The sequence below is a fragment of the Denticeps clupeoides genome, chromosome 11 (assembly GCF_900700375.1).
Source record: "Denticeps clupeoides chromosome 11, fDenClu1.1, whole genome shotgun sequence".
NCBI lineage: Eukaryota > Metazoa > Chordata > Actinopteri > Clupeiformes > Denticipitidae > Denticeps > Denticeps clupeoides.
The window spans coordinates 17,064,829-17,087,992 of record NC_041717.1 but is presented as its reverse complement, the minus strand read 5'-3'; the positions used below and the strand labels follow the sequence as shown (position 1 = coordinate 17,087,992).

The window sequence follows — 23,164 nt, the reverse complement described above, 5'->3', positions numbered from 1 at the left end:
TGTCCCTGTAACTACTGATTGTAAGTCGCTCTGGATAAGGGCGTCTGATAAATGCTGTAAATGTAAATGTAACCGCCAAGGTGCCAGCGTCCCCACACACTGCTCCCCACACACTTCTCCCTCAGAGGATGGGTTAAAAACAGAGGAAAATTGTGTTGTGTGTCACTGCGTGCTGTACTGCAATGTTTCCATAATCATTTCACTTTGGGTAATTTAAAAATAAACACAAGTTTATCTTATTATTATACTATTGCTGCCTTATAGACTCAAGAATACACTACATCCATTCCAGACATTTGTTGAAAGTGTGTCCAAAGTGTGCTTTTTACCCCCAGCCATCTGCTCACCCATCAGAAGTATCCTGAAATCTAATTAATGCAACAATCGTGTATTATGGAAGTGGCGACATCTGTCCAACCAGATGGGAGATGCAGGAGACAGAAACCATGATATAACAATGCAATTAGTCACATTTAGTCTTGTTTTTATTCGTCAACAATATATTGTCAATTGACATTTTTTGTTATAGTTATTGTCACATAACCAGCATCTACTTCTGTTGTTATAAATGATGTGTGGTTTTAAAGTATATGTGTTTCAGAACGCACAATTTCAGCTGTGTGTGTGGTGTGTGTAAGAGGCTTTATGCGTATAAATGTTCAGTTTTATACGCGTGTGTAATGTTATATATGCATCTCTCCCTCTGTCTGTCGTCTGTCACGCGAGGCTCAGATGATGTCAGAATGCGGCGGGCGCCTCAGCCCTGTCCCCCCGTTTATCTGGAGCAAGTTCAGTTTTAAACAGAAGAACGTGATCCATAATTAACGATCATATACATGCATATAAGAATCTGTGATTTTGAGGGCACATGGCCTTGGTTTTCTGCTCCCCTTCTTCAGTTCCTCCTGAACGTTATGTGCCCCCTCGTGAATAATGGATGTATCTCGTTAAACAGTTTTCCTTTAGGGTTTAGTGCTCAATATTAAATGAGTTATGCTAAATGTATCAGGGTGCGTGTTCTGAGTCGGCTGGTGTGCTGGGAGATGCCACTCCAGCTAAAAGCACAATTAAAGACATGTTACCGTGACTTCCAAAAGATGTCCCTCTCATGGCAGGGTTTCCGATGCACTGGCTTAACATGGCCACCCAGTGAACTTCACGCCCCCGTTGCTATGGTGTCTTACTCAGCATTTGAAATGGAAAGTTTAAAATAGCAGAAGGACCCACGTGCTGTCAGAAGAACCTTGGCCCTGCTGGTGCTCGCGCTGGAAAGGCCTCCGTTGGGCGTGGCCACGCCCATGTTGATGTTGAGGGGCTCCGGCATTTGCTTGGCAGCTGCTTTCCCAGTGTCGGAGTTATGAAGCAGGTGTAGGTTTTCATCAGGCTAAATCAGGCCGACATGCCGGGGCAGCGTCCCTCTCTGGCACCGAGGGACAGAAGGAGAGAGGTGGAGTTGCTGATGGGAGGAGGGAGCGAGGAGGTGAGTCACTCCTGCCTCAGACCCGGTCGCCTGCTGCGACCTCACCGACCGCTGGCGTCACCGCCGACCCCTGGGTCATCGTGCGTAATTCGCGGGGCATAGTCACCCACTTCCTGTTTTCCTTCTACTGTTGTACCAATACCACAAGTGACAGCAGTAAAAGGAAAACTTTACCAAAACTAACTTTTATTGAAGATCTGAGCTAATTTCTGATTTGTTGTAACTATTGTCTCTGAAAAGCAAACATTAGTGGTGCAATGGATAAAAAAAAACTTTTTTTTGATCGGTTTTGATCGGATAATGGTTTTAAGTCACAGATTTTCGGACCAGCAAAAAAAAAAAAAAAAAAGACAACACGAATTTAGCTCTCTAATTATTTATGTATTTATTTTAGTATTTTATTATGCTTTGAACGATCTTGTCACCTAAGTGGCTCAAGCACATTCATCATGTGTTTTGCACAACGTAATATGGCCTCATGTCTGCAGCTATAAACACCCCAATAACTTTTGTAACAGCTTTGGCCCGGTCGGATTGGGCAGCAAAGGGCTGCTTAAACGCCACGGTTATCAGTGGTGGTGTGCAGCCTTCGTCTTAGCTCCGGTCACACCAGGTTGATTTCAAATGAGTGGCCACGCCCGATGTTTTGCCAGGCTCATACGGCTTCCTCTTGCCACACTGTTGACAAACTGTGGTGGTTTTATCCACCACCCGTTTTCCCGTCAATATATTTAATGGGGAAGCCAAAATGCTCCCACATATGAGATCTAAGTAATGCTGGAAGTTTCTTGAGCTTTTCTGCTCCTCCACTTGGACACTACCACTGGCCATGACTATTGCGTGACAGACTGATAACATACACTAAACTGTGGAACAATTTTTTCTCGAATCTTCGGATCATGTGCTTGCCGAATGGTGGAGAGGGATTGGTTTGTGGCACCACTAGTAAACATTGACAGCCATATTTTCAATGCTCTGCAATAGGTGTTGGAGCCACATGGTGGCGTTGTGGTTAGTATCATAGTGTCCGCAGTTTGAGCTTTGTTTGTGCGGTGGTTGCTTGCTCTCCCCATGTTGGCATGGGTTTTTCTCTCTGTCCTCCGGTTTCCTCCAGCTGCCCATGTGAATTGGGAGCTCTAAATTGGCCAGAGGCCAATGATTGAAAGATTATTCTTGATTAAATTATTCTGAATGATTTTAGTACTTGACTAGTCTCATCACTATATGTTTTTGTACTCTTTTTTTGAGTAATTTGAGTTTTTGGATGTCTACTTTTTATTTTTACTTTTATTTATTTATTTTTTTGAGTAAATTATTTGGCTACTCTACCCATTTTGGCTACTCTGTACATCACACACACAAAGTAACACAAGCAATATTGCACTTATAACACTTGCTAATGGAAGGTTTAGGGACATCACAAATGTCCTGTTCATGTCCAATTCCACACCAAGCATGCAGACAGAATTCCGAACATCCCCAGTGGAAAATATCCCTCTGGATTACAATTAGCTGGTATATATATTGAAACAATGCTACATAATACACCTACAAGGTAACACATTTTTACAATAAAAAAAAATAAAGTTAGAATGTGCCAATGATGAAAAACTGGGACCACATACCACTTCATGCCTGTCTGACGTGTTGAACTGGTATTGCACTGGTCAATATGTGTTTGGTTCTTAAGCCACTAATCACTCACTTCCACCTAGTGTTTGTCTGTGTGTCTGATGAATGTGTGGGTGCTGTGTTTTTGCCACGTTGGACACACACCTGACTCGGGCCCCAAGGTCCTCTGCTGACGCCCGTAGGAGAAATGTCACTTGTTGACCCACGAACACATCAACAGAGCCGCACTCTGTGCTGCCAACGGGCAAAATTTCACACAGGTCACAAAGCACAATGCATCCTGTGAGCGAGTGAGGTGGGTCCGTTACCTGGCGACAGGATTTACACCCTTGTTTGGAGAAAGACCGTAGCCAGTACTTTTTCAAATAATGACTTGGAAAGTACATATCATGCTATCCTAGTACTATTATTACACGATGTCCCCAAAAAGACAGTCCCATAGTTATTTAGCAACAATTTCAATACTGCAGATGTGTGCTTTTAATGTGCTTGAAAGGGGAGGGATCCGGTATTCTTTATGAAATGAGTGGAAACCATGCCCATTGTCTTTGCTTGATGCATCTGGTGACCATGTGATTGCAGTGAATGCACAATAGGATCATGCCAATCCTTAAATAAGAGTTCACAGATGAACATAAATGAAAGTTTCAACTACTTTGAAGACCACTTTTCTAAGGTGTAAGAACCCACAGGAGGATTAGCATTTTAATCAGTAGGCTGCATGAAGATGAATGCATGCATCTTCATTAAATCCACAGTGACACACCTTGGCTGCAGCTCACTTGTGTCCTTTGTTTAGTTTTGTAAAAAAAAAAAAAAATGTGCGAATGTGTGTTTCTTGGCTCATGCTGGAAGAGGAGCTTTGTTGTTCCACAGGGTATTGTGGACAGACAGAGAACATCCCTTCATTTGTTGGTAGAATGTGGATTAACATGCATGGCCCATCTGCTGCTGGCCACAGGTTCTCGAACCTGTTGGTTGCCAAAAGGAACCCCTGCCCACCGCCTGAGGTGAACACACAGGAAGTCGTGATTGTGCCGGGCGGTGTGTGACTAAGCAACCCTGCGTGTTTTATACTTGTGCCCGTATGTGTGTGTGTTTTAATTACAAAAGCTTTAGGGTCCTGAGGCTAGGTTTTGGGGTACAGTGAGGGTTATTATGACAGAGTCTTATTAAACAGAGGTAGGTATGTACATGTAGTGCCTTTCTGAGGGCAACAGGTTAAACAAATTTATTTATTTCAGAGGGATCTGTCCTTGCTGTGATTTATTAGATAATAATAATGAATATAATTGATAATAATTATTAATAATTGGACAAAGTCATAACCTGTGTACAAAAGGTATTAGGAGCGTATAAAAGGGAGAGAAATGGTGGAGAAAGGGAGGATACGGGGTGCTGCGCTACACCTGGAGGGGTTGCAGAATGTGGATGTAGAGTTGTCGGTCCTCCAACATACACGACTCAATGGTGACACTTGGTGTGTGTGTGTGTGGAAAGGGGTATCTTGCATAACTCCCAGATTTCTGAATTTGGCTCTCCGTTTCCTGTTTCTGCCTTTTATTTGCTTTTGTTTCCTTTGCATTTTAAATTTCATTTTGTCTTTTTAAGCTGACCTGTGTTTGATTTGGTTATTGTCTGTTTTTGTTCTGTTGTACTGCTGCAGTGAGGACAATTCATTTAATTGCATTAGTACATGCGATACAGTGCCAATACAGGCTGGTTTGTGCAATAAGATACAACTGCCAGACTCATTGCAATTTTTTCTGATGGCTTAAGCACATTTGTTGTAACTATTGACTATTTTTGCAAAACTCTACACACAAATAAAAAAACCTTACACCAAATAAACACAACATTGTAGATCTCTTGCAAAAGTTAATACTTTTTACATAAAGATCCCCTATTATGAAATTTTCTTTTGCTTTTATACCGGTCTTGTGTCACGTCCATGCGGGCATGACGCGGCGGGTGAACGGAGAGGAGGACGAAGAGTGACGAGAAGACGTGGAATGAAGGACGCTTTCACCTGACATCACGGAACAGGGGTTTAATGGTGAATCACAGGACAGGGGAGACATCCGAGACGTAGACACTGGTGAACACGGAACATAACGTTAAAGACCTGACAGTGGACAGAAACGAACAGGGCAGCTTTATACAATTAACACAGGTGAAAACGATTAGGGAACATTACACAGGACAACAATGAAACTCCGGTCCGGATCCTGGACCGGAGTAACCCCCATTTCGGACCGGATCGTGACAGAATCCCCCCTCCTATGGCACGACGCCTGGCGGGCCAGACGAAGCAGTCCATGAAGGAGGAAGGAAAGTCCAAACACAGTCTTAAATGGTCCGTGTGGACAGGAGGAATCGAACGGAATCGATTCGAAAACCAGAAAAGATGAGATGAACAGGGCGGAATGATAAATGACTGAATGAATGAATGGTCCGGTATTCCAGATGGACGAGCTGCGGTTCTCCAGCGCAGACGGCTTTGGGCCAGTTTGGTACCGGCACCTCGTCCGCCGTCCGCATGGGTCCACCGCTCCCTGTCAGTCTCCGGCTCGCCCCGCTGAATGGCCGCTCCTCACCTTCAACGCCGCCAGACACGGGACTGAGAGGCAGGGGTCGGGACCCTGCTGAACATGAAGCCATGGAAGGCCAGGGACAAGGAAGCTGGCGGCGTCCTCCCGGTGAGTCGCGGCTCCTCCGATCTCAGCGGGGCTGCATCAGGTGGCGTCCAAATGTGGGTCAGGTCTTTCTGTCACGTCCATGCGGGCATGACGCGGCGGGTGCACGGAGAGGAGGACGAAGAGTGACGAGAAGACGTGGAATAAAGGACGCTTTCACCTGACATCACGGAACAGGGGTTTAATGGTGAATCACAGGACAGGGGAGACATCCAAGACGTAGACACTGGTGAACATGGAACATAACGTTAAAGACCTGACGGCGAACAGAAACGAACAGGGCAGCTTTATTAACACAGGTGAAAACGATTAGGGAACATTACACATGACAACAATGAAACTCTGGTCCGGATCCTGGACCGGAGTAACCCCCATTTCGGACCGGATCGTGACATCTTGTTTGTCCCCTAATACTGTATCTGAAGTCTCTTTCCGTGGTGCAGAGTTACAGCCGCTTTGATCCAGTCCCACATTGAGATTTCCCCAAGACGCACACATGCAGGACCACAGAAAGGCTAGGGGAACTCAAATTAATTTTAAATAATCTCGCAAAGTGAAACTTTCATAGTAGGGGACCTTTAACTCTTCAAATCTTTGTAAAAATTGTATTTTTGTACCGAACAGTTAACACAACCAACAGTATTAAAAGCACACAATGCACCAACTACACACTGAATGGAGAGTAAGGCGGGAGGTTGAATACAGTTAAGAGTGGGTGATCTGTAAACCAGTTGAGAACCACTCCCACATGTACCTGGTCTGCTGGTACCTGACATACCTGGTCTATGAACATTATTGAATATATAATGTTGGCTGTCCAGGAATGTAATAATGTGTTATGTTACCTCCACACTGTCCTGGGAAATTGATTCCTTCCATGGTTGATCACATGATCCACTATTTTAGCTCTGACGACATCAGTAATTCTTTTTCTTCTTACCCTTCCTCCTTCCTCTTCAACTCTAAATTCACCTGCTAGTCTTCGTCTTCGTCTTCCTCCTGCTTCTTCATGTCCTTGTCCTCTCTCTTGCCCTGTACTGATTATCACTCTTCTCAGTCCTTCTTGTTTCTCCATTGTTCTCCATCATGAAGACTTACCCATTTATAGCGCTCATGCTGATTGCAAAGTTAACTAATCATCTAAAACAGTTATGGCAAATGACAGTGTGGCCAGACAGATGGCAGAATAGTCTTAATTAGCCATAAAACTGTATCGTTTTGCTAGGATTGTGTTGGTCATTTGAAAATAGTGTGTAAAGCAGTGAGTTGTGTTAACAGTTCCACAAAAAGAGTGCTGATCAGTGGATTGTATTTACACATTTGCAAATTGTGTGTAACAAGAGTGCAAACTGAGTGTTTGTGCTTTTAATTTTGCAAACTCAGTGAATGATTTTGCAATAACTATTAATAGCTATGTTTTTAAGCAATCCTACACTTAAAAAGTGAACACTTTCTAAACTAAAGTAATCTGTCACACCTATTATTTTAGCTTTGTAAAGAAAACCATGTAAAGAAAACCAGGTTACAGCAATCGAAGGTTCATTTACATTATGTCAGTTTAGCCAGTGTTCACTTTTTACACCGTATCGATTGTACATCCAGTTTATGGAAAACATGGGCAACCAAGTGTGTGTGTCTGTGTGTTTGTGTAGCAGACTGTAGAAAGCAGAGTGTTAATGAATGAACAGAACCCCCCCCCCAAACGGACTGCTGCATTTCTTTCAGCAAAACTGGTAAGAAACTTATGAGAGCAGAGAAGAGGACTGCATATTTTAACAGAACCACGTAGAACAGAGAAAGGGGGGCCGTGTCAGATGGCAGACGTCAGAGCGCTACAGCAGCAGGAGTGCCGCTTTTATCAGCAAGCTCTGCATCCAACAGAACCAGAGAGAGCAGTGACGGTGGCATGGCGTACCCCAACTGTATCCCCGGTACTCAACAGGAAAACCTGTTCAACAGGACTGCGTTTAACTGAGAACTCAACTCATCACACGTAACTCAATAATCCCACATCCAACAAAGGTGGGAGCCCGGTATTCTTCAACAGAACCACAGAGAACTGAGCCTGGAGTGAGCCTAGACTCGCTACTGCTGAGTTGTGGCCCCTTGATACATGGTTCTGGACGGTTCTTCTGCCCAGCCTGTTGAACCTTCACTACACTGTGGACATGAGACATGTTCCAATGACCAGATAATTGGTTAGATTTCTTGTATTCTTACAAAGTCTTCATTCAGTCCATGGTCAGGAACCATAGCTCCACAGAAGAGCAGGGCTTCTAAATTGACTACTGAGAATTGCAGAACAATGCAACTTGTCAATTTTTTTTTTGCACAGGAAGTTCTGTGTAATGTTCCGTATGTGTGGTTTTTGCTTAGTCCGCGGTGGGCAAGTGTAGTGCTGCCCTCTCGTTAGGGTGTTCCTTGGTGAGGGAGGGGCCACTTGATGGACGCTGAGTCACTCAATGCTGTCCTCTGGCGCTGTGTGGCCTGAGCCAGCCTTCAGGAATGCGGGCAACTCAGCGAAAAAAAAAGAGAAAAATGTCCCAGCAGATTGAGTTGCACTGATGCCATTGTCCTGTTCTGCTCTGTTGAGGGCGGCTCCTCCCCCTTTTGTCACATTTTCCTTTATAAATGAACTTCTGACTTAAAAAGTCTCCCTGTCCCAGTCAGTTAAAATTTTTGAGATATGCACAACATGGTACATTCCACAACACTTTAGTGTAAAGAAAAGCTGAAGAAATTTCAATGATATCGTTGGGTTTTTTTTTTTGTCACACGTCTGTTTTTCACCCATTGTCTTTAAGCTCAAGGGGTCACTGAGATAATGACATGACCACAGGGTTGCTGGGCGGCCATTTTGGCTCTATTGTCATTTCCCTTAAATAAAGAGGTGGGAATCTGTCTCTGCCGCAGACTTTCCTCTCTTTTGATCGCTGATCTGCGTGACCCCGTTTAAAGGTTTAATCTCTCAGTTGACCTGGACAGATTTGAGAGTGGGACTCTCTTGGGAGTGGTGGGAGGGTGGTGGGTTCCTGTTGTTCCACTTGAGTAGAGAGGGTGTAATGAGCTGTGATGCGGCCAGTTGGGGGATGAGAGGTGACCCACCGCAGTCTAAGGACACTAAAGACATCCATATTCTGCTGCTTTATCCAGTGCTTGGCTCAGTTATCATTTGTGTGTGTGTGTGTGTTTGTGCATGTTTCTCATCAAAAAGTGAGGACGTTGTTGCAAGTTTTTACAAATAGTTTCTTAAAGCTATGAAAGTAATTGTGTGTGTGTCTGTGCATGTGTGTTTATACCCATGTGCAAAATTCTCTGTGATCAGTAGAGGTGACGTCCCCTTAGGTTCTCCTGCTTTGTCTGGAGTGAAGCAACAAATTCCAGATCTGTAAACACCCTCTGGCTTCCCTTCTAATTTCCCAGCAGGTCACCGGTTCAACTGGAGGATTTTTACGTGTGTGTGTGTGTGTGTATGTATGCATCTGCCTCTGCTCTGTAATTAAAAGATAAAGGCGGATTTCGTTTACCACGCAACACAGACAGGAAGGTTGGGATGTAAATATTACTTTTGGAAGATGGAGATTATCCCTTTGAGCACCTTCATTACTGCCTTCCATTTTTTCCAGCGAGAGTTTGTAATGAGCTGCTGGGATGAGAACGCCCGACCTGTATTGCACGCTGAAATGGAAATGGTGGTCTTCAGAAGAGCGGACAGACCCCAGAAATGTGTGTGGGCAGGTGAAGGGGGTGTGGCCAGTTTGCCGTTTTCGCTAATGAGGCCTGCAGACAGCGGCCAGCGGGGGAAGTGCTGGATCGACCTTATGCTTTCTGACAGTAAGAGGATCACGGAGGCTTGTGGGAGAGCCGATCACTTCCCTTCGCGTTGAGAGGCGCCTGGCCAGAGCGGCTAATTTACATTTTTGCCGGAACTGGCTGACCCCGCGGTGCCAGGAACCATCAGCATCACGCAGATACAACATGCTAATCATGCTAATCGCAAGCAACGGTCTACACCCAGCTGAGGATTTGCATTATTTGTTTACCTGGAAGAGTCCTTCATTCATGATCCTCTTGCCTGGAAGTCTTTTGTTCGGTGTTCAGCCCCCGGGCGAAAAACGAGACTGTGCCTCATTTCCAGTAGTCTGGACACCCCCGCGAAGAACAAAGCTTTTGTTCTGATTTAAGGAGCCGATTTGTGATAATTGTGCTGCTGAGTCATACACGAAGTCCAGCTCGGCGTTGTGTGGAGCCCCCTGAGCCCCGCTTTATAATCAGGGTACGCAAGCGCTTTTATTAAAAAACACTTAGCAGAACTGGCCACAGGTAGAAGTTGTTAACGACCCCTCCAGGTCAACAATTACAGAGAACCGATGCTGTTTTTTACCTACGATGAGTTCTGAATCACGTCCGTCTCGAGTATCTACGTTAGTTCTTTGAAATGTGCCTTCGTCACATCTTATTTAAAACCGCAGCCGTTTTTCAGTCGTCCATCTGACCTCCATGAAAGTGTTGATGCTGGTGTGTAAATCTGTAAGTGGAAAAAGGCCGAGGTACGACACGGTGAGGAGCTTTTAGCCACAATGCTGCAGACGGTTTGAACAAGATAAAGGTGGCTAATTAATATTTCAATATTTGCCATTGTGACCAGGCCTTTTTTAATTATTTTCATCCTAAAGTAAAGTGAAGTGATTCTCACAGGTGATACACAGCAGCACAGCACACGGTGCACACAGTGAAATTTGTCCTCTGCATTTATCCCATCACCCTGAGTGAGCAGTGGGCAGCCATGACAGGCGCCCGGGGAGCAGTGTGTGGGGACGGTGCTTTGCTCAGTGGCACCTCAGTGGCACCTTGGCGGATCGGGATTCGAACCGGCAACCTTCTGATTTGGGGCCGCTTCCTTAAACGCTAGGCCACCACTGCCCCATAGTTAAAGCTTACAGCACCTGGTATTCCCAGGCAGTCTCCTATCCAAGTACTAACCAGGCCCAAGCCTTCTTAGCTTCCGAGATCAGACGAGATCGAGCGTTCTTCGGCTGGTATGGCAGTAAGCAGTTTATTCTTTATTGTCTTTGTATTATTTGTCAAGCTCGTTGAATGAAATGTGTTCTGGAAATAAACTTTACTTGCCAGATGTTTTTCATGTGAAGACCGGAACAAGAGATATTTTCCTATCTTTGTTCATTTGGTTCTTGCTGATATAGAAATATGGGTACACACACACACACACACACACAGACAGACACACCCTTGGGAAGAGCCTCTGTCTTTGTGGTCTGGGTTCTGCCGTGATTAACTGGGCGTTGATGGGACGTTTGGTTTCCTTCTGCACCTCAGCACCGCAGCTTGTGCTTGACGCTGGGTTGGCTTCTCCCTCTCGCTGATTCAGGGTGAAATCCCCCCCTTTCCCTGATTTACCCGAGCAGGTGAGCGGCTGGAACTTGGCTTGCCGCGCGCAGCTGTGTCTAGACTCTGTAACCAAACGATCCGAGCCGGCCAACACACTCTCATCTTTACTATCTTCAGCTGGGACTTCCTGATGCCGCTGATATGGATCTCAGCACTGCGATACTGTCACACGAGCGCAGCCCGACAGCAGCGGCCCAGAATGCAAATCTTCCGGCTCAGATCTTATGCTGAGCAGCGCTTATCAGCTCGTCTGCATCATCTGGGTCGTATCTTCCATCATGTTCTCAACACAAGCCCCGAATCTTATCTCCTCCACTGCTGAACTGCAGGTGTCGAGGCTGATCTCCTCCTGTGGAATAACAAAAGCGTCTCGTCTGGTGCTTGGTGGTCCCAGAGTGCCGCAGTGGTTTCCCTCCATTCTTAAGGGTTTTATACCACCAGCACCTCTCTGGATAGAGCATTAAAAGAGCAATGTCCTCCCTTTGCTGTGCTTTTCTGCAGAACTCACCATGTCAGACTAGACATTCTAGTTTTTGTTGCAGTAATGCCGTCTGCATTGCATGTAGTTTTCTGTATTGATGCAGTCCCATCACCCTGGACACATGGAGACACTCGTCCTGCGGGTCGTCTGCTAGCGTTATTGATCCGCACTGCTGTCAGGTGGCATCATTGCAGCGCAGGTGTCATGTGACGCATCGGGCAGCTTGCCAAGAGCTAACTGACTCTGATCTGTGCTAATTGGTGAGCATGAATCCTGTAACAAGGCTTTGTGATCGGGCCTACGGCGCAGATGAAAGCTTCAGCGAGGTGGTCAGTGACCCTGACCTGCTCAACAGACCCCTAATCTCCATCCCCCCTTCCCGCTTTTACACACTTTTACACATCCTCCCACAATGTCCCGGTCCTGGTCTGGTTGTTATTGTTACTATTAATAATAAATAATAATAATACCCTGCATAATACACTGGAGTAATGTAAACTGTCCAAAATCCGAATCACAGAAACAGGAATCTTACCTTGTGTGAATTCCCTTTAATTCCTATTTCTGATGCTATGTGTATGTTGATCTGAAAACAAACAAACAAGATTATGAACATATTATGATGAAATGAGATAATTAAGGAAGTTAGAGAATGCTAAATAGCTAGCTATGGCCTTTGCACTTTTAGAAGTGCATCTTAGAAGCAATTAATATTTAAGTGGTTAAAATATTAGTAGTATTGCGAATCACATTTTGCACAGTTGCATTTCATTTTGCTTCAGCACAGACATAGGAATGGAGTGACAGTTGTGGCTCAACTCCTGTGATTAGTCAGGGATTGTGGTCAGGAGGAGCTGAGGAACACAACACGAGCTCTGGTCACCTGACCGCATGGTAAAGCGTCCAGTTTCCTCCCGTGACTCACGCGCCGCACTGGCCTGTGGTTCGGGAAGCGGTGGGCCGAGCCGCTCAGTGTTCGAACTTGGAGCGCGCCCACATTTCCACTGGAGCGCAGGTGATTTACTTAAGCCTGCTGGGATTTGGGGAATGTGTATGTACACGCCGCACCGCCATAACTCCACACGCCCGGACTCATTTGACACTCGGCGGCGTAAACAGAGAGAGAAAACGTGTGAAACTATACCAAAAAAAGAAGGCTTTCATAAATAAAGCACAGACTTTCCCCCAGTCCTGCCCGCAGCATCTGATCTCTATTGAGTTAGGTGAAATGAAGTATTTGTGTGTGTGTGTGTGTGTGTGTGTGTTTATGACTTGCACAGGAAGCCTTCACTTTAGAATTTTTACACTTTCGGCGTATGTTTAAGGTGTGGCGGTGGAACACTGGAATTGACACGCACACACTCCCTATAACCACTTCAGCACATCAAACATTTTTGAGCGGATATGTTCTCCTTAGCCTGCAGGCACAGGCTTCATTTCATTACACGTTTCCCAGCGCCGGGCCGGGTGGTCAGAGGTGTGGGGTGTTTTGTGCATGTGTGTTAATAACGTGATAATAGTGCCTGCGTGCATTTTGTGCGCATACTGTATCTGTCTGTCACGATTGCATATGTACATTTAGGTCAAATTCAATTTTGCCTGTTCAAGAGTAACCCTTAAAAGCCTCAGTTAACGTCCACAATAAGGCCGTTGGGCCTCATCTAGTTTGTTCTGTTTCTGAGCCGCCATCAAAAAACCTTCTGACGGCTCTGTGCCGTGTGAAGCTGTTAACGCTCCGATCGCGCTCACACGAGCGCTTCAAACTGTCTGAGTTGAACAGACGTGGCCCGAGGCTGCAGGAATTACGCTGTCACAGCGAGACGCAGGTATCCTCACGTCACATAGTTGAAGCGTGTCCAGGTGGGATCTGGCGCGCCAGGTGAGTGGGCGGAGGGAGCTGGTGTAATATAAACAGTCTGGGGCGGCGTGGTTGGTTTAATGAAAGACATGTGAGAGCCGTACGAAGCAGGAAGTCGGTGTAATATTGTGATTGGAATAATATGCGGAGCCGAGCCCGTGAAACGTGCTGCCACAGGCGTCGTGCGCCAATTAGCATCTGTTTTTACAGCTCGGGTCGTAATTAGCGGAAGAGACGGAGTTAGGAGGTTCTGAGGCGTGTTTTAACAGTACAGGTGTCTGCGTTACCGCGCGGCCAGGACTTACGTGAATGTCTCTTGTCACGCTGAAGGCCGTGGAACAGAGGTGTGATTCCGTTCCGTCCGCCAACAGTGACGATTTTGCTGCTCTCTGTCGGAATCTTCCAACGTCCTTCATTCTGAGAATTACAGCGATTTGTCGTATTCAAAACACCTACAATCCTATGCACACAAACAAGAAACGGAGCTTTTGAATAATATTGTGTTCATATATTGGAATTTCTGCGTTCATCTGGATTTCCAACTCAGAATGTCAGATAAATTTCACATCCCCCATTCTCATGATCCAAAATGGCTGGTCTATATATTATATAGCGTGGTTTGGTTTACTGCTAAAATAAAATGAAGGGAACACTTGTGTAACAACACAGTGTAACTCCAAGTCAATCACATTTCTGTGAAATCAAACTGTCCATTTTGGAAGCAACCCTGATTGATAATCAATTTCACACGCTGTTGTGGAAATTATAGGCGATTAGCAAGGCGTCCCCAATAAAGGCGTGGTTCTGCAGGAGGTGACCACAGACCACTTCTCAGTTCCTATGCTTTCTGGCTGATGTTTTGGTCACTTTTGAATGCTGCCGGAGCTTTTACTCTACTGGTAGCAGGAGACGGAGTCTACAACCCACACAAGTGGCTCGGGTGGTGCAGCTCATATAGGATGGAACATCAATGCAAGCTGTGGCAAGAAGGTTTGCTGTGTCAGTCAGCGTAGTGTCTAGAGCATGGAGGCGCTACCAGGTGACAGGCCAGTACATCAGGGGACATGGAGGAGGCTGTAGGAGGGCAACATCCCAGCAGCAGGACAGCTTTCTCTGGAGGAGGAACAGGAGGAGCACTGCCAGAGCCCTGCAAAATGACCTCCAGCGGGCCACAAATGTGCCTGTGTCTGCTCAAATGGTCAGAAAGAGACACCGTGAGGATGGTATGATGGCCTGACATCCACAGGTGGGCGTTGGGCTTACTGCCCAACATTGTGCAGCACGTTTGCCATTTGCCAGAGAACACCAAGATTGGCACTGGCGCCCTATGCTCTTCACAGATGAAAGCAGGTTCACACTGAGATCATATGACAGACATGTCTGGAGACGCTGTGGAGAACGTTCTGCTGCCTGAAACATCTTCCAGCATGACCGGTTTGGCAGTGGGTCAGCAATGGTGTGGGGTGCCATTTCTTTGGAGGGCCACATAGGCCTCCATGTGCTCGCCAGAGGTAGCCTGACTGCCATTAGGTACCAAGAAGGGATCCTCAGACCCCTTGTGAGACCATATGCTTTTTTGCTGTTGGCCCTGGGTTCCTCCTAATGCAAGACAATGCAAGACCTCATGTGGCTGGACTGGTCTGCCCGTTCCCCAGACCTGAATCCAATTGAGCACATCTGGGACATGATGTCTCGTTCCATCCTCCAACACCACATTGCACCAATGACTGTTCAGGAGTTGGTGGATGCTTTTGTCCAGGTCTGGGAGGGGTTCCCTCAGGAGAATCTGCCACCTCATCAGGAGCCCAGGCATTGTAGGGAGATCATACAGGCACGTGGAGGCCACACACACTACTGAGCCTCATTTTGACTTGATTTAAGGACAATTACATTAAGGACATTACATAAATGTTGTGATTACAGAAAAACAGTGGTTTTCCAACCATTTCCAACCAACGCGGGTGAGATGTCATTCCAAGCTCCTACATCCAACTTGTGAGGAAAATAAATGCACCATTGTCTCAAGGGTTGCCAAGTTTGGATTTGTTTTGTTATTTCGCTTTTTTTTCACTAAGCTGCTCAACAAGCATTTAATTAATAACTTGACTTTTTTTTTACACTCTTCAGCTGTGAACGGACGCATCACACCAGGGAAGAAAAAGCCTTTTTTAATTAATTATTTGGATAATAATTATTGATCAATAATATTTGTGTGTGGAAAAAAAAGTATCAATAAAGAATTCAAACAAATTTCAATGAAATAACAGAGCTTCTCTTTTGTACTGCCGACGAGCGTCTCTAAAATGCGAAGAGCAATTCCATCTGCGATCAATGCATTTCAGTGTGTGCGATTCCGGCTTTGAACATACAACCACCACCGACAGCATGCAGATTTTGGGGAGATTTGTGCAAGTTCATTTGCCGCTGGCTTTCTTCAGGACCTCTCCTTTCTCTCAAACTTTGACGTGATGAATCACGATTTCTAGATTCCCAGCGTGCGTCTGCCACTAATGTCAGAGAATGAGGTAATGCAGTAATTTTATAGGCGGGCCCGTGGCCAAATGAAGAGAGCGCTGCTGTCGGCCGCGGTCTGGAGAGTCTCGCTGGCTACGTGCCATACTGGGAGTCGATGGGCCGTACATCAAACGGCAAATGGCCTTGCGCTCCATTATCTGCCTAGATCAGCTGGCCGCGCTGAGCCTTTCGCTGGCTTTAAAAGCGCACTGGCTGCAGGTTTGAGGGCCGTGAAGCCAAGTGGCGGCCCGGCGCGGCGCTCTCAGCCACAGCACGAAGGAATTTAATGCATGGAAATACAACAGTGAGTTGTGAAGTGTGCTGCTGAGAGATTTATGATGGAGAGATTTTATTTTGCAGTGCAGTTCTGTCCACCGGACAACATTTCTCAGATTTCCCTTTCCCTGGAAACACACACACTGCTCCCTATACCCCACAATCCCACAACCATTTAAACTGCATGCTTTTGGGATTTGAAGTTTTGTTTTTTTTTTTGTTCTCCTTCTGTTCCTTGCTCAGGCTGTTCTTCAAGAAAAAGCTTGCATCTTGCATGTAACATGTCTCCCAACATGAAGTTAAATGTCTGATGGGCCAGTTAGTAGTGAACAAATGTGCCCAGGAACCTCCCGCAGTGACGGCATTCAGCTGCATGATGGATCAACAAGCTCACTCTCACACTTTCACACCCAGTGTCAGACACCGATAGGTTGACCAGAAACGAACAAGGGACATTTACATTTACTCACACACACACAAAAGTGTCCTTAATGTGAAGTCAGTATAGAACATGCTGATTCACTTTAGTTTACTAGGGAAGGAGTTCTGAAGGTTGATTGATTGATTGATTGACTGGAATCCCAGTTTCTCCAGCTACCAAATGTCAGTGCAGGTTTTCGTTAAATTCTTTTGAAAATACAGGACATCATCTCAATATGTGGGACAAAGTGCACTAGCAAATAAGCACCTAGGTAAAGAATGAGAAAGAGAAGTCATTTTTTTTTGTCATTGTGAAACGCAGCACAGCACATGGTGCACACCGTGAAATGTGTCCTCTGTATTTAACCCATTGTGTGAAGCCAATGAAAAGCTCAAGGGGACCTCGGTGGCACCCTGACAGTTCCTTACTCGCTAGGCCACCACTGCCCCAGTTCGAGAATAGGGACACGAGGTTGCCCTTATCACTGCTCAACGCACCGACCACATGCTGTGTTAAATGCGAAGAGACGAATATCATCGTGGCACTGGCACGGGGCTCAGATTCTGAGATGTCTGTTGTTAGAAATGTGGTAATTTTCCGTCCTGTTAACTGTAGACTTGTGTTACTGGCTTGTGTAGTTTATTAATCTAACCTTGTGTTTTGCTTGAGGAATCTGTCTGTCAAGCATAATGTAATTTCTTAGGGCTAATATGGCGCCCAAATGCTGCGGGAGGCGCGATTCTTTATTGCCCAATCAGGGTGAAGCAGAATTAGGAAAGTCGATTACCTCTAAATGAGAGCGGTTTGTCAGAAATACTTAAACCGTTTTTTCCCAAATAATTTAATTTACATTTTATCTTACAGTTTGTTAGCATGAAGTGCTTTTTTGTTTGTTTGTTTTGGCATGCGTTCCGTGAGATTGACCAACCACAATGGCACTGTAAGCGAGTTATGTCTGCCAAGCATTTACACTAATCAAACAAACTGAAATCAGATCCCTGTTATTTCAGGATGGTATGTTCTCCTGCCTGTGTCCTTCCCCCATATTCCTGTATCCACAGCTTCTGACAGACATACACAAACACAGACATATTTCCCGGCTAATGCGCCGGCTGCCGCGTCTGCCAGGGAGGTGTCTGCGTGGCGCTGCTCTGTTCTGGCCTGTCCCCCGCGGTGTCCGCTCCCAGCCCGAACAAGGGCTCGGTCTGTTCCACCGGGACGACAGGCTCGCTCGGCCGATGCTGGCAGAGGGCCGTCGGCCGCCGGCCAAACTGTGGCATCAGACTCTCGCATTGTCCCCTACCGGCGCACCTTATGCTTCTCCTTCCTTCTTTTTTTCCGGCGTCCCCCCCCCCCACTCTCTCACTTTCTCGTTAAGTCTGGTGTGTTGATTACCACGTGCGGTGAGGGCCTCGTTTTGAATAATTTACTGACCCGGCATGAGATCCCTCTCCCCCCCCGCGGTGCCGTAATGGGGACAAATGTCTCACTTTTACCTCGACCCAGCTGCAATCTCCCAAAACCCACCCAGCGCGGGCCGATCGCGAGCGCTGACAGAGCGTCCTGTTTCAATTACGCCGGGCCTGTGGCGCTTTTCGTAGTCGGGTAATAAAAGAGCTGTGATGAACGGTAATGATTATTCCGTGTTTATATTTATGTCTTCTGTATGTGCGCGGCCCTGAGCCGAAACATCTGCCGGAGGGCCGTGTTATCGTATGACTCCGGGGCCGCGGGGGGAGGGACCGCTCAGCGGCGGCTTGGAGATGGATCGGCACCAGGAAAATCAACAAAGATCCGCGTTGAGGCGCAGAGCGATGGAAAGCGGCCCAAATTTTAAACTGCAGACCCCTGACCGCTGCCTCTTCCCTTCTCACCTTTGAGTGCTGTCTGCATGGGTCCTACAGGGACGGTTAATCTAATCTTGATGAGACACACTGCTGGTGTGTGTGTTGTGTTACAGAGATCAGCTCTTGGTAGCATCACATGTGTTTTTTTTTTTTATCTCAGCAGGACAGCCTTTTGGTGCAGGGAGCTCTTCAAACACAATGATGCTGTGTTTACTCAAGGATTTGGAGAAAATCTACTTTACCCAAAGGGACAAATGGCTTCAGGCTGCTCGGCTTTGTGTGTAAAAGGAAAGGTGAAAGTGAAGTAATTTTCATACACAGCACAGCACACAGTGACACAATGAAATGTCCTCTGCTTTTAACCATCACCGTTGGTGAGCTGTTGGCAGCCATGACAGGCACCCAGGGAGCAGTATGTGGGGACGGTGCTTTGCTCAGTGGCACCTCGTTGGCACCTTGGCGAGTCGGGATTCGAACCTGCAACCTTCTGATTATGGGGCAGCTTCCTTAACTGCTAGGCCACCACTGCCCAAATAATTATTATAATTAAAGCTTACAGCACCCGGTATTCCCAGGCAGTCTCCCATCGAGGTACTAACCAGACCCAACCCTTCTTAGCATCCAAGATCAGACGAGATTGGGTGTTTTTAAATGTCAAATAACATAAGAACTACAAAAATGTAATATATAAAAGTAGTAGTAGTGGTGTGGTATAAGCCCAATGTTGTTCTGGATAAGAATGTGTACAAAATTCTGTATATGTAAATGATGTACAGCCTATACGTAGCTACACTGTAGAGGGTATCATGTTTAAAATAACACTATTTTCCCTATTATTAATTAGATGAGATGAGATGAGATGAATTTCTGAGCTGAAAAACACGCACAATGAAAATAATTTAGTTTTAGATCCCTGATTGTCATCATGCCTGGTCACATTATCCAGAACTATTAGTAACAATTCAGTGTTATATATACATTTTAGAATCTCAATAAATATTGATATCCAGGATTGCATCATAATGGACTCATATCAAGACCCTAGCATAGCAATTCTAAAACTTTTTTTGACCAGATGGGACACATTCATGTCCTCACCATTCGCTGTGGGTACCAGTGAGTGGCAGAAGCTGGATTTGATTTGAATCTACTTGTTCAGCGCAGGCTGAGCACTCTGTGTTGATCCTGGGTCGAACTGGACACTGCCGGCAGGTCTCCCTGTCCTTTAGTGGGGTGCTGCCAGACACCGGCCTGTGCCAGCAGAGCGTAAACATGGTGGAGGCACCCAGGTCATAGCACCCCACCCGGTCCAAATTTATCCGTAGGAGCGCAGCTCTTCGTGGGATGCGTTTCAACTTGTTCCTGTCTCAGTACCATGGCGACAGGAACCCCTTCCAGTGCCTGCAAGAAATTTAAGAAAGGAAATACCAATCTTCTCAGAAGAATCGAGAGGTTTTTTTTAGAGCCACCTCCCCCAACAACAGGGGGCTGGGTGAGGGAGATCTGGTTTTAGACCTGCATGGGCAGCCGGTTATAAACCGGCGGGCCGTACCCTGGCCACTGCCCCACCCTGAAATTACTTCGCTGATATTAATGTGTCCAGTCAGGAGTTTTATTACGGAGCCACTGAGCCACTGAGCCATGATTATTTAGAAAACTGCAATTTTGAGAAATGTAAATTTCCAACACCCTGAGTGTTTCCCATGTAAACAGTCATATGATCTTCATGCACGTGGACCTGTTGACAAATTACAAGAGTCGTTGTCAAAGCACTACAATTGGCAACCACCATATAATAATCACTAAGCGTTTTGCTGTCACAGCAGATACTATACAACTATTCTCTGATTCAAAAAAGCAACTTTATATATTTTTTTCTTTTTTATTAATTTCAGAGTATTGTCTTCTGAATAGTAATTGCAGTTACGTGTATTCAGTTTCATCCCAAACCTGGGTATCATCATGACCAAGTCTAATTTAAAATGGTTAATTTATTATATGTAATAAGTGTCAAAGTCACAGTTGTACAGAATATCCGTGCGTTTATGTTTTAACACCCTGGGCCATGTTACCTTCAGATGCCCCTCTTAATAGCGCACTTTGGCACCCATGCCGCAGCAGCTGGGGGGAAGAAAAGGCTCTTTAGCTGCTGAGTTGGAAGGGTGGGGGGGTGTATCTGTGCGCGGCACCTTACCCAGGCGCTTTCGGCAGGTGTGTGGAGCAGCTTTCAGTCGGTTCATAACAGAGCCGTTCTGTCCCGGGTCTGACCCGTCGATACACTCCTGACACACACCCCTGACTGAATCACCTCATCTGCACAGAGACAGAGTCTTACTGTTGACCGGAAGAGTATCCCTCACACCCACACACACACACACACAAACAGTCACACTGCTGTGTGTATATGACGTGTAGTTGTTGTGGAGCTTATGTGCACAAATACGACTTTAGAGCACTTTATTGGCAATGGATAATGAGGTGCACTTTAATTTAAAGAATTAGTCTTCACAAAATAGATGCTCCAGTATCAAAGTTTCTAAAAGCTGCAGGAGTGGAAGGACTTCATAAGCACTCACCAGAATGACCAGTCCTCCACTGATGTTTCATGTAGGGCAGCTGAAGTAAAGAGGCCATGCGTGATGGAAAGAAGGGGCGGAACTCATCCCCGTTGATGCAATCCGACCAGACTGATGCTACAAGGACACGGCTGGAGCGGGCAGCTTCATGGTGGGGTGCTGCCTTTGTCCTGCTGGTATCTGTCAGGTCAGGATCTAGAAGGGTTTGCCCACCTTCCCCTCCCAAAAAAAAAAATCTAACCATTCAGGCTGAGATATCAGCCAATGCCGAGGTGCTTTATGGGTCATTTTGCTTTCTGAGTATCATGGCCTTAAAAAAAACAAAAAAACCTGTAACTTTATATTCGCCGGAGATAGCGGAAGCGAATAGATGTTGTGATTGTTTGGAAGCGATACTTGTCCTTTGAAGACTTGTATTGTTTGTTGTTTGCCCCCAGGTCCTGTTTGTTGGTTGGCCCGTGTTGTGTTAATCTCTTCCCCCAACTCCTTACATGGTCATGCACTTTCGCTGGGATGGTTGTATCAAGCCACCGCACTCCTGCTGCCTCGGCTGCGTTTTAATTGTTAAATTGGTTGAAAAGGAAACCCCCCCTTTTCATCTCGTCCCATCGCTAGCGCTGCCTGAACATGCCCAGAGGAGCGCAGACAGACGGGTCCTGCGCCAAGTCTGCTGGCTTCAAGCGTTTTTTTTTCTTCTTCTTTTTATCCCCTTCTTATTCTTCAGCGTCACAGGTGTCTTACAGTGAATCTCTGGTCTTTTTCCAGACCGGTGCGTGTCTCCAAAAAGCGTTCTCCGCTGAATTCAAATCATTTTTCATTTAGACAAATGAAGGGACCATGGAACATTATGTAGTGAGTTGTGTGTTGTTTTTTTCTGACTCCTATATAAATGTCATTCATTTCCTGACCAATCAGAGAAAACATGGGTATTGCAGAGCGGGTTTTCGGAAAAGCATGTTCATCTCACCTATAGATTTAATCTGCACCGTGTGAACATGCTACTGTGAATTGCTCGAGGGATGCCGGGTTGTAATGACGTCGGCAGAAAATGATGGGGAATGACGGAGATCAGGTATGCGGCCTGATGTGAGTCACTGCACAGTCACAGAAAGGACACATCAACGTGCCACATGCGAGGAGAACGTTCGGAGTATTGCTTTACCGAATATAGAGTTCTTCTTTTGTTGTTTTTTTTTTTTTTTTGCGGCGAATTGGCCGTGACTCAGTTTGAGCGCCGGGTCAGAAGCAGGAAAAACCTGCCACACTTAATTGGGTGTGGAACTGATTAAGCGACATTTATGTGGAATCTGAGCTCCTCGTAAGTGTTTTAGGTCGCAACGACAAAAGGTCGCTTCAGCCACTCAGAGGGGCGTTGGTGCATTTAAACCCAAATGAAAGGGGAAAACAACTGGCCTGAGTGCTTTAAAACGAATTCCAGGAATGAACTGGAAGCTGTGGATCCAGGAAGTGGTTTTCCATGTTTGCAGATTCCGTCAGTGTCACCCATCATTTAAACATCCCATTTAACGTGGAAGATCCGGGCTCTTAGGTTTTACATTTCTGGGGTTATGGACTCTATTTTCCCTGCGCTAAATAACATGGGGACTTGTACTAAAAAACAGTCGATAACACCTGTTGTCATAAATGTTTTTGTCATTACTGCGTTGTTTGGTATATGCCAGCCATTTCTCACAGCTACTCTCCCTTAAGAATGGCTTTCGGAGAGCAAAATATGAAGAAACGAGGGCATGCGTGACCCCCCCACGTCGGCTCCACCCCTCATCCCGTAGTGTGCACTTGGCGTTGCTTTTCCCTAATCACAGTATCCTCACTGTGTAACAAGCGTTGGGTGCGGCCTGAACCCCGAGGTGTCCCCTGTGTCTGATGGCATCTCCAAAGAACGAGTTTGTGCTTAATGTGCTTAATGTGTCGAGGCGTTGGACTCGTGATCACGAACCTGTCACATGATTCCAT

General features: G+C 46.0%; 1 protein-coding gene and 1 non-coding gene across 5 annotated transcripts in view; one reads left to right on the top strand and one right to left on the bottom strand.

The window, feature by feature from the left end:
* Positions 1 to 23,164, top strand: part of arl15a (ADP-ribosylation factor-like 15a) — a 73,446-nt gene that overhangs the window by 31,991 nt on the left and 18,291 nt on the right. The gene's annotated exons all lie outside the window — the stretch shown is intronic.
* LOC114800187 (5S ribosomal RNA) lies at positions 10,743 to 10,861 on the bottom strand. The gene has a single exon (XR_003751346.1). It is a non-coding gene; the product is annotated as a 5S ribosomal RNA (ribosomal RNA).